Source organism: Melanostigma gelatinosum (genome assembly GCF_949748355.1).
Source record: "Melanostigma gelatinosum genome assembly, chromosome: 7".
NCBI lineage: Eukaryota > Metazoa > Chordata > Actinopteri > Perciformes > Zoarcidae > Melanostigma > Melanostigma gelatinosum.
The window spans coordinates 21,694,374-21,706,563 of NC_136640.1; the positions used below are offsets into that span (position 1 = coordinate 21,694,374).

A 12,190-nucleotide genomic window follows, 5' to 3' on the forward strand; every position below is an offset into this window, starting at 1 on the left:
TGCTCATGAGTCATCAATTGAACTGGGTATGAAGAAGCGGATGCTGTGTGTCTCAGTTGAGAGATGATTACTGCAAAGTAATGCAGGAGCAGGAAGCGAATCATGATTATTCATTTCATGCTTCAGCTTTCAGAGTTAGTTTTTTATTCCTGGAAAAGTTTTTGTCAAATGGAAACTGTTATGTCAGGGTGTGAAAAACCTTTGGGACCCTACACACACACACACACACACACACACACACACACACACACCGTAAATAGAATATGTGACTGGTAAAATGTTGTTTGGATGTACATATTAAGTAATGCGTCATAGTACAAATTATTGTGACTCGAATAATTTACAATGAACTTTTAACTGATTATGAAACAGTCTGAATTTAAATCGGATGCCTCTATGTGACCTACAAAGACCATCAACGAGAAGATTGGCTATTTCTATATGGTTATTCTTAATGTTTGTCATCTGGTCCCAGGAAACTATTTACAGCGTGCAGGTTCACAAGAAGCTCTCCAGCTCAGGAGTGGTCATGCGGGAAGTTCCAGCACCTTAGTATTTAGATCGTTTAGAAAACCCATCTAAAGCAAGTATCATTGTGGTCAACTAATTCAAACACATTTTGAGGGAGAAGTATGTGATATTCTCCACGTTCGTGATAATGCTGCATGTTACGTTGATGAGCTCAACTTAAGAGTTTTTAATGTGGGTCAAAGAGACAATTTGTGCTCAGAATACGAAAGTGTCCTGTGTTTTAAACTCAAATATGTGATGAAAGTGTGTCATGTCATCGCTTATTCTTTGCCCTAATGCGAAATAACACTCATTAACAGAGGCACTGCTTTATGTCACTCGGTTTCCATTACTCGCACTGTGAAGCGCCTTTTTGAAAGGCAGTGCAAAACAAAAGCTTTTTTCTATGTATAGAGAGACGGAGAGTGCATCTGACGTCCTCTGAGTGAGATCGTGACTGACGATGGTAATATGCGACCCTGACAGCTGTGCCTTTGGACATCCTAAAGGGTTTTGAGCCTCTGAAGAGACTCTGAGTGACAAAAGGAATCGGTGGCACAAGAAACAAACAGGAGAGAAAAATGTCAGTACGGGAGGGAAACCAACAAGACGTTGAGCGAGACAGAGTGATGAATGTGTGTGACAAGGGAGAGAGTTGGAGAGCATGGACGGGATTGATGACAAATGGAGCCGGTGCGAGGGAAAGAACAGGACATTTGGCACTGATGATAACACTTGGCAAGCCTGTCCGCTTGACGTCATCATCGGCCTGAACCCGGGTCTTTTCTCGGGGGCGGGAGCTTGTGGTTGACATCAGGAGGCCGCGAGTCTTTCGGAGGTATGAGTGCAGTCTGGGCCACTGCGCTGCCAGCCCCATGTGGCTGCTGCAATGACCTTGGCTCGTGCGGGTGAGCAGTTGGCCTGAAAATGTTTTGGTTTTCTTTCCCCTCCAAGAAAGGCTGGTGGTTGCGGGTTGGCTGCGTTGGGGTTTGTTACTTACACTTAGAAACCCACACTTGTTGTCTGATGATTTAATGCTTAAAAGCTGGAATCAGCTCCTCATTTAATGTGTAGAGCGTTTTTAGAGGGAAAAGAAATCTACTCAAACGTTGATTTATCGTGATTATTTCTTCTCATGCCTCACAGGCGATTAGTCGTTTGAGGTATTACAGTTTTTGTGCTTTGTTTAGTTTATGAATGGGCGACTGTGTGACTCAGACTACTTGAATATCTGAAAGTGTTCTAAAGCTTTAGAATGGTATATTGATGCAGCGCTTTAGCTTTACATACTGTAGGAGGGCACCGTACCATTGTCCTGTCAACAATCCTTAAAACGTTACATCAGGACAGAATGTTCAATGCAGTGTGTAACGTTTGAGCGACGGTGGAAGAATGTAAATGATCTGCAATGCAAAATAATACCATCTGCTCAAAAAGCCCACCCAACAGTTCAACACTGAATAAACCATCAACCAGGACAACTCATGGTGCTGGCTCATTACTTCCCACTCATCAAAATTCAGAAACTGTCCTCACAATCAACAAATGTTGCATGCTTAGAAAAAGTCCTTGGTTTCTCTCGAATGTGCTTATTACTACGTAATTAATAGGAAACAGAATATACAGTGTTGCAGATATAGATTTTCTTCCTGCTCCAAGGCCTGATATCAAATTAATTGCTTTATGGTTTAATTCTTTAAACCTGTACCATTAACTGTGAACATGAACTATAATGACCATGTGAGCAGGGTGCAATCTGTGGAAAACTTAGAAATTCATTCATGAAAATAAATCACAAAACCCAGTGGGCCTATAAAGACGGTGGCTGTTTCGCAGCTTTTAAAGTAACATTTATACATTTCTTAGTAACTGTGAACTTCAATGGAACAATTTTGGAACTTGATCATTGCATTGGCAGGAATATTTTAATCCATTTAAAAAAAATTGAATTCATCAAGTAGTGTGCTATTTTCTCTCCTGCATTGTTCATTCCTGACGCCGACACATACGGAATACGATCACACACGACAAAACAGAAGGTTAAACGCTAATTTAACATGTCAGAATCAAATCCTCCTTTCAGTACCTTGGAGAGCGCCTCTCTGCTGGGCAGAGTAATCGCAAAATGCAACGGCACAACGTAAAAATAAACGGGCTACTCCTGAATCTCCAGGCGGGAGGGAGGCAGCCCCTGGTCCTTTGACCGAGATGAAGAGCAGACGGTTCAGCATGGAGACGTTCGTCACGTAGCCTTGACGTGGCGTGTTCTCTGCTGTCACACAAGCAACAACGCAGACAGTGAAAGTCCATTTTATTGTTGTTTGCACTAGCGCTTTACTGAGATATATTCAAAAATATTTAAACTGCATATGGTCTACTGCTGAACTGGTGTACTGGGGGATACAGTTTGTCCAACTGTACCAATTTAGTACATTGTTTTATGGCACATTTACCATAAGGTTAAGTCTAGCAGCTTTTATTTAGCCTGTTTCTAACGGCAGTAGGCAGCTGCTTTTCTTTTTTTTTTTAAGTGAACAGAGTAGACATCAGACGTCTACATTAATCATCAGATGGACAGAGCACTCCAAATGCTAATAATCATCTGTGTCTGCTGGATGTGTGAAAAGGCAATTGTTTGATACAACCAGATGATAAGATGTCAGGTGGAGGGTTTGTCAGCTTTTTTTGGGAGTTTTTCTGTTCCGAAGTGGCTTCAGTGAGAAAAAAGTAGAACTTTTCAAAACTAATGTTTCTTTGGACAGGGAGTACAGTGTCAAGCAGATCACAGCCACTGATTTCAATACATTTTAAATGGAAGATTTCATAATGGTGAAACGATGAAGACAAAAAAAAGTATTCTCATTTGACGATTATGTTCTTTTCAGCACCATTTATGTGATTTTTGCTTTCTTGCCGTCATCGGGCTTTAAATGCTAATAACCTGGCAGGAACACGTCTGCTGTTTAAGATGTGTGTAACTAGATGATGAACAGCTTGGCTTCTATGTTAACTTTCAGCTCTACACAAAAGTATCCGGTGAGTCAAATCAAACCAGTCGCTGGCTTTCTTGTAGTACTTTTACCACAGCTTTACAATTATACTGAAATGGTTTGCATTACTTTTTTTCTGAACATCCTCTTTGAATCATCCTTGAGCTTTGTTTCAGTACATTCATTGAGCACATCTCATTTTAATGTTTTGCCTTTAGGAGAATAAAAACCCAATAAACTCGTTTTGAGGAATGACTCCGGCGGCCACAGTGCGCTGCAGAGTTATTAGAAGATTAGAGCATTTGACAGCGTTTCACAGGTTTCAGTTTCCTCCATCTGGCATTGTGCAAGATCTTTGGGATTAAATATTTATTTTCCCGAGGCGAGGCTGTCGGTTCGACTCCATCAGAGCAGACCCCTTGCTAACTTGAGTGAACCTCGTATTGTGTTCTGATCCTGTCCTCTTTGAACCACATCTTTGAGAGCGCTTTCAGTCGCGGTCTCAGCCGGGAGCTTCTCTCATTCCACTAAGTGTCACATCCTCACCAGCTGGAGCGATGGGATAATGATTCACTCGCTGTCACACACTCACCTTCCTACTCACTCGTATCTGCTCTCAAACACTTTGTTAATGTATCTAATCATCCCGTCTGGATAATTATGAGCTTGTAATTGAACAACTGCAAACATTTGATTTTCCTCTGTTCTGCCAATCATCGGCAACGAGAGGGCCTCATAAACACACTCTGCTTTCACACAGACCACAGATGAGATGTCTGTTTCATTTCACTCTCTTTCATAAGCATAGATTATATCGATTTAAGTTTATTTCTTATGATAACAAAAGGGAACATTTGTCATTTTGTTTGCTTTTGAGCGGGATATTTTCTTAGGCTGCATTGACGTTACATCATGGCATGCAAGGATTAATCAAGTAATCTGATAAAATAATATTTTTCTTTATTAAGGAGCAATAATAAATATGCAAAAGAGAAAAACAACATTGCATTAATTCACGCAATATAAATATCTGTTAAAACTAAACTCATTTAGTGCAGCTCGTGCCGTACTTTATCCTGGGTTTTTTAAGGCTCCAAACTTACTTTTTAATTGTCTCGAAAAATAATTTCAACTGTCCTGAAGTCAGTGTAAACCATCGAAATGACATCCTACCATGTCATTGTCATTTACTCAACCAGTTCAAATTATTTTATATATTTAAACATATAGCGAATTAGGAAATACTATTTGCTTTGACAAAAAAAACAGTGCCATTAGTTTTATTGATGTATGATAAGCTGCTTTAGAGTTGGTGTTAGGACGTTAATCAGATCATAATTCCCTCGCTCATAACCAAAGAAAATTTACATCAATGATTTAAACTGGAGTTTCTCCAGGAAGCGTTTGACGTAGTCACTTATCGTCTTACTAATTAATCCTGCAGCAGTGTTGTGATTCGTCGTTGGTGGTGATTTATGCCATGTGACCTGAGCACAGTTTGGTACAATGAAGGAAATGCACATCATATAAGCGCTGCCATGATTCCGAATATATGCGAACTCGTAAGCTATTACTCGTTTACAGCGTGTGCCACCTCTGTCTGCTTGACATTCATCACGTGATTTGACTTGACGGGGGATGTTGGTACTTGTGTATATGACATTTGAGCCTGCAATTCTCTCTCTTTCAATTACTAAACTACATATTCTTGTTTCTCGCTTGTATTTTTCAGCTTCTCTTTAAAGTTGAACCTCATTTATATGGCAGGGATTGGATCCAAAACAAACAAAAAAGATATATATATATATCAAATGTTGACAAATCCTGAAATATTAAAAACTGTTGGCAGCATAAATTCATGTGTTCAATTCTTAAAATGACAAATTTTCAGCAGAGTTTGTGAAGCACAAGGAGTTATTTTTGTCATCACATGAATGTACCTTTTGTGTTCGAGCACTGCAGGTCTGTGATGGTTTGAAAAATGGGCAATCAACTGTGCATTGTTCTGTGGAGACTGGTGTTCTTGCGTGTTTCTGTATGTGCGAGTGTGACTCACTGGAGTAGGTGGTACAGTCTCAGCCCTGTCTTGTGTATTATGGAGTTTACTATTGAGTCCAAAGAATGTCGGGACCAAATCAAGACCGGGTTTTAGAGCAAATCGAGTCCTGTTCAAGACCATTATAGGCAATAGTGTCTTTCCACCGCTAATAAAGCTAGTACAATTGAGGTATTCAGGTGTGAACAAATCCCAACAACTATTCTGCCTTTCCTTCACATCTTGAAAGTCAGATGACATAAATAACAAGCCATCTAAAAGCTACTTACCTAGAAACGGATCAATATTTTCCCCTGAAGACAATCCTAAATATGACTTAGTCAGGGTAGTGAGAAGTTGTCTAACATTTAAGTTCAACTCGCCCTGGTCTTTAATCGAAGATCATTCAGAAAGTGATCTTTTGTGTTATATCTAAGTGACATAACTCAAACCATTATCTTATTTAAAGGTTTAAAGTAAGTGGCATAGGTCCAAGTGTAGATTTTAAATGTGGGGGAGTACAGACATTGAAAACTATAGGCTTTGTATGTGTCGTTCCCAACCTGTTTAGCATGTAGTTGCTTACGTGTGACACCTCATCACAGGAAATAGCCGTAGTGTGGAAATGAACTTGAGCAGTTAAATAATACAAATAAATCCCTCTGAGATTGGTTAATTTAAGAACTTTTAGATGCAATATGCCAATATGCCAATAAGACAATATGCAATATTTCATTAAAAAAAAGGAAATAAAACCTGAAAAATATAAAGTTTAGTCTAACAGACATGTATGTTTATTTATGCTGGATTCTGAAATTATCTTGTCCTCCGGTTGGTAATCACCGCTTTAAACATCCACATTTGTGCAGATTTTTACTGCACATGTGTTTCACCCCAATCATATGACGCGTGCCGTCTCCTTTGTAAAGGTAGGACTCAAACCGTGGGTGGAGATACTCAGATGGAGGCGGTATGTTCGAATGAGCTTGCATATGACACAGGAGGTTATCGCATGTTTTCGGCAGCCCATAAAAAAACAGACTGGATTGTCTTCGTTCAGTTTGTGAGTTGGTTGGCACTCAAGATACCCATTTCTATGTGCACAAGCACTGAAAAAAGTGACTTTTTCATGATATGTCCCCTTTAATAAGTCTACTGGTTTAGTTAAATAACATCGGCTCAATCTATTGTTCCAAAAAAAAGGCCTTGGGAATGAGACGGCACCTAAGTAGCGAATGGGCAACAGTGTGGGATGGACAGCTGGTCTCAGCTGAATTATAACTACATGTGTGACACCACCCACAGACTCATCGTCTGCTCTCCTTCATTTCATGGCCTGGAACTGTCCAGCCTCTGCCTGATAGTTCACCAGATACGTTTTATATTGTCATATGTCATCAAGTGTTCAGTGGTAAACTTCATTTACTGATACGACCATTACAACAGTGAGCATCTCTAATGGTGATAATTTTAGCGTCATTGTGAAACAAGTAGATCTAGTTTCTGCTCAGTAAATACATTTGAATAACCTGGTTATCTCAGGAGCTAATTCAGCACAGACGATGATAGATGAGGACAACGTTCCTTCATTCAATACTAATTAGTGTTAATAAGATTTCACATAACTGAGTGACCTGATGAGCGCACGCATACAGAAAGTTCTAATACAGACAAATTATTCCTCTTTGGCATCGAGTCTATATATCAGCTGAGACGAGTTGAAATGAAAACGGTGTCATGCCACATTGAAGAGGCGTGTCAGCCAGGACAGCCCAACCATGTCCAGCGCTTTCTGCATCTCAGGGCGGATCTCATCCACCCCCGGCGCCTTGCCACATTTATTTATATAATTATATTTACATTTATTTATGTTTGCAACAACTAAATAATGTTTGTTTCGACTCATTCAGTGAAATTGGACATTTTCCCGCGGCACACCTGACGATCTCTCATGGCACGCTAGTGTGCTGCGGCACAGCGGTTGAAAATCACTGTGTTAGCGGACCAAATTGCATTGCGGATGTTTTTTGCTGCGCTGCTAAGCATTTAGCACCGAGCCCGAGACCAAGAGAATTCTGAATCCAAGATAAGTGCACAACTTCCAAAAAGTGGTCTTGAGGCCGGGCTCCCGACCCAGACCGGATTCAAGTACAACAGCCCTGGCTTCTTTTAATAAACAAAATTAAAGTACCGGTAGTAGTAGTGGAGGGTGAAAAGCTTGTTTTCCAAAACTCCAACAATCAACATAGACAAAAACGATATTTCATCTACAGGGGCACTTATTCAAAGAGATTCTTTAGATGTTTGTAACTATCTGTAAAAATCATCATGTTATGGTTTTAGTCCATGAGAATCAAAGGGCTTCTTTCTAAGCCCATCATTTGGGGAATCCATCACATAAGGGCTACTGTAGAGATGCCAACTGATAGTAGCTTCAGCGTAACGCAATCCAACGAAGCAGCAAGACATTCAGCTTGAATCATGAGCCTCAGACACATTTCTTGATTTTAACAACCTGCAAAGTGTTCTCTTTTGTTTGTGGCACCTTTTTGGCTCGCTCCTCAAAATCCAAACCTTCTACAGTAATCATTTTCATCACTAAACATCAAAGACCATAATAAGCACTGATTGAAATGTTTGACAATTTGACAACCAAAGTGTAAATGAAAGCTGTGATCTATCCGCTCCTGTCTCAGCCTCCTGAGCCTCTCTGGAACAGCCTCAGCTGATTATGCTAAGGTACAGACGTCTCTTTCACAATGTAAGTCCGTGGGGAAATTGTATTTTTGGGCCCCATGGTATCACGTGACAAACCAGGAAGTTGTAATTTCACCGTTTGGCCACTACAAAGTGCTTCAAAGCCTGGCGCTTGTCCTGGGGACTTTGTCTGTAGTTCGAACCAAGACAGCAAACTTTATCACTATTTTCAACCTTGACAAAGGCAGTGCATACCTGATCCTCTCATTTTGTTCTTACCTTTCACCAAAAAACCAGAGACATATAGACTGTTTGTGTTTACCAGAGGGAGCTCAAATTCAGTCAGAGCATTTGACTTAACGGAAACTCGATACAATAGCTTGCAGTGGCTTAGGCCATACAACAGTTTACCACAGACAGACTGCCAGACGCTGCTCTGGGTCAACAGGGTCATGGGTGGTTCCTCTGCCTGTGCAAATCTATTGGAAACTTTTCTTTAAGTATTGCAACTGTCACACATTTGCATCGCTGCGGGTGTGAATAGTTTTTATGCAAAATGTCGCTGGCGAGTCTGCCGCATTTTTGCATTTTTATTCGCCATGCCCCTGGTTGGAAAAGCCATCAGGCTGGCTTTGTGAAGTATAAAAGCCTTTGCACTACTTTTTCCCCACATATTACAGAAATAGTCCCCAACACCTGTAAACAGACTTCCGCTTTAATCATGTTCTTATCTTTGCAAAGCAAAGCGGGCAAAGATTAAAGTGCTTGTTGTTGAGTTTGCCTGCTAATCATGTCTCCCACAGGTAAACTGACAGCCAGTAGAAGTGAGTGATTAGGGGTTGCATACCTCTTTTGACAGAGCAACATGAGTGAGGCTATTCTAGAGCTTTTTGCACTATAATCATTCTGTGTGCTTTCTTATTGTAGTCCCACTCTGATTGAGAGTTATTACAGCCCTCAGGAGGAATATTTATGGGAAATGAATTTTATCATGCAACAACATATTTGGATTGTAAACATCTGACTTTTTGGTTGATCAATGTTTCTGTTTTTCTTGAAGCTTTTGACACGAAGCTAACGAGATGAATTATTGTTCTGATCGCTTTTTTGTTCATTTGTGTTTTGCTTCTGCTCAGAAATTTAGATTAGATCATTTTAAGCAGAGAAATGTGTCAATATTGCCACTATTCAGACTTCATACATCTTGTGACACATATGTCATTATTTGCTTGGTGATAACCAATCAATTGTATTTTGTTGAAGAAAGACCAGCTTTGCAGTTTTTAAGACGTGTGACAAGGTTTCTGCATGTGTTAACCAAGTGTAATTAGAATGATTCCTATTGCAAAGATGACAATGGATCCAATAAAAGATAAAAAGATAAAGATAATGAGGCAAAAAGGGGGCAGAGAGTTAGTTTTGGAATTGGTTTGCAGTTTCTCTGTTTCAAAGAGCAGATGTCAGGAGGAAGAAGTACAAACAGGTGTGAGTAATGAGCAGGTAGTCGCTAGTCTCAGCTCACAATGAGTGAATCAGCTGCGAGTTAAAACTCTGTTTACATTTTGTCACTGTCGGTTGAAAACCTTGTATCCTTCAGTTGCATTTAAATAAGCTGAATGGCAACAGGCTCCTCAGTGAGTTTACTTCTTTCTTTTTTTTGTCATGAAACTATTGCAAGACCACTCGTGGAATTTGTGCATTTGGGAAATGCAGGGTTTTGACATGACAACAGCAAAAATATTAAGCAAGCTGTCAAAAAAGTCAGCCTTTTGTTTGTTTTTTTGAAATGTAGCCTGAGTGTATTTTAGTATAGGTCTTCAAGGCAAGGCAAGTTTATTTGTACAGCACATTTCAACAACAAGGTAATTCAAAGTGCTTCACATGAAACCATTAAAAGCATCAAAACACAAGGCAAAAGAAAAGGAGATTTCAAAAACAATTAAAAAACTGTGTAAGAAATAAAATGCAGTAGTAAAATGCAGAAATGCAGGAAATTGATTAATATATTAATTGAACGTGGTTCAATTAAAGGCAGCAGCAAATAGAAAGGTCTTCAATCTTGATTTAAATGAGCTGAGGGTCTCAGCAGACCTGCAGCTTTCTGGGACTTTGTTCCAGATATGTGGAGCAGATAAACTGAACGCTGCTTCTCCATGTTTAGTTCTGACTCTGGGAACAGAAAGTAGACCGGTCCCAGACGACCTAAGGGGTCGGGATGGTTCATAAGGTAGTAGCAGATCGGAGATGTATTTTGGTCCCAAACCATTCAGTGCTTTGTAAACCAACAGCAGGATTTTAAAGTCAATTCTTTGTTGGACAGGAAGCCAGTGCAAAGACATCAGAACTGGGGTGATGTGATCCACCCTCCTGGTCTTAGTGAGGACTCGAGCTGCAGCGTTCTGAATCAGCTGCAGCTTTCTGACGGACTTTTTACAGAGACCTGTAAACACACCGTTACAGTAGTCCAGTCTGCTGAAGATAAATGCGTGGACAAGTTTTTCCAAATCCTGTTGAGACATAAGTCCTCTAATCCTTGATATATTCTTCAGGTGATAGTAGGCTGATTTTGTAATTGTCTTGATATGGCTGTTCAGGTTGAGGTCTGAATCCATAACTACACCTCGATTTCTGGCTTGGTTTGTGGGTTTTAACATCAGTGACTGAAGCTGAGCGGTGATTTTCAATTGTTCGTCATTGGTACCAAAAACAATTACTTCTGTTTTATCTTTGTTTAATTGAAGAAAATTCTGGCACATCCAGTTGTTGATTTGTTCAATGCAGTTACCCAGCCCTTGTATGGGATTATAGTCCCCTGGTGACATAGTTATGTAGATTTGTGTGTCGTCTGCATAATTATGATCACACACTTTGTTGTTTTCCATAATCTGAGCTAGTGGAAGCATGTAGATGTTGAACAGAGGAGGCCCCAGTATTGAACCTTGGGGAACACCACATGTCATTTTAGTCAGCTCTGATGTGTAATCAGCTACAGACACAAAGTATTCTCGGCCCTTCAAGTAGGATTCAAAGCAGTTAAGTGCTGTGCCAGAGAGTCCCACCCAGATTTTTAGTCTTTCTAGGAGTATGGCATGGTCGACCGTGTCGAATGCAGCACTGAGATCCAGCAACACTAAGACTGAACTTCTGCCATTGTCTATGTTTAAGTGGATGTCGTTGAAAACCTGAACAAGAGCAGTTTCAGTGCTGTGGTGCTGTCGAAAGCCTGACTGGAAACCATCAAAGCAGTTATTTACGGCCAAGAAGTCGGTCAGCTGTTGGAAAACCGCTTTTTCAATTATTTTACTTAAAAATGGGAGGTTTGATATTTGCCTATAATTTTTCCTCGTTGCGGAGTCTAAACTAGCTTTCTTTAGGAGTGGTTTAATAACTGCAGTTTTTAGAGCTTGTGGGAAGACACCTGAGAGAAGGGATGTGTTTACAATTTGTAAAAGATCAGTGGTCATGCAGTTTGAAATATCTTTGAAAAAGTGTGTTGGTAGAATATCCAAGCAGCAGGAGGATGACTTCAGATGTTGTATGATGTCTTCTAGGCTTCTAAGGTTGATTGAATGAAATTGTGTCATGATATTTGAATGGATGTTAGATCGGGACAACACATATCCTGTGGTTGATGTGGAGGCACTGACTGCTTGTCTAATTTTCTGAATTTTGTCAGTAAAAAAGGTGGCAAATTGATTGCATGCCCAGGTGGATTGGAGCTCAGCAGCTACCGACACTGGAGGGTTTGTTAGCCTGTCGACGGTAGCAAATAAGGCACGTGTATTGTTCTTGTTTTTGGTTATGATGTCAGAGAAGAATGACTGCCTTGCATTTCTAAGTTCCAAATTATAATTGCGAAGTCTCTCTTTATAGATGTCACAGTGAACCTGGAGATTAGTTTTTCGCGACCTGCGCTCAGCTTTCCGACACTCTCGTTTCTCTATTTTGACCAGCGTAG

General features: G+C 40.2%; 1 protein-coding gene across 1 annotated transcript in view; it reads left to right on the forward strand.

Annotated features, from left to right (window-relative positions):
• Positions 1 to 12,190, forward strand: part of LOC306779965 (calcium-binding protein 8-like) — a gene marked incomplete at both ends in the record, with an annotated part of 62,293 nt that overhangs the window by 26,020 nt on the left and 24,083 nt on the right. The gene's annotated exons all lie outside the window — the stretch shown is intronic.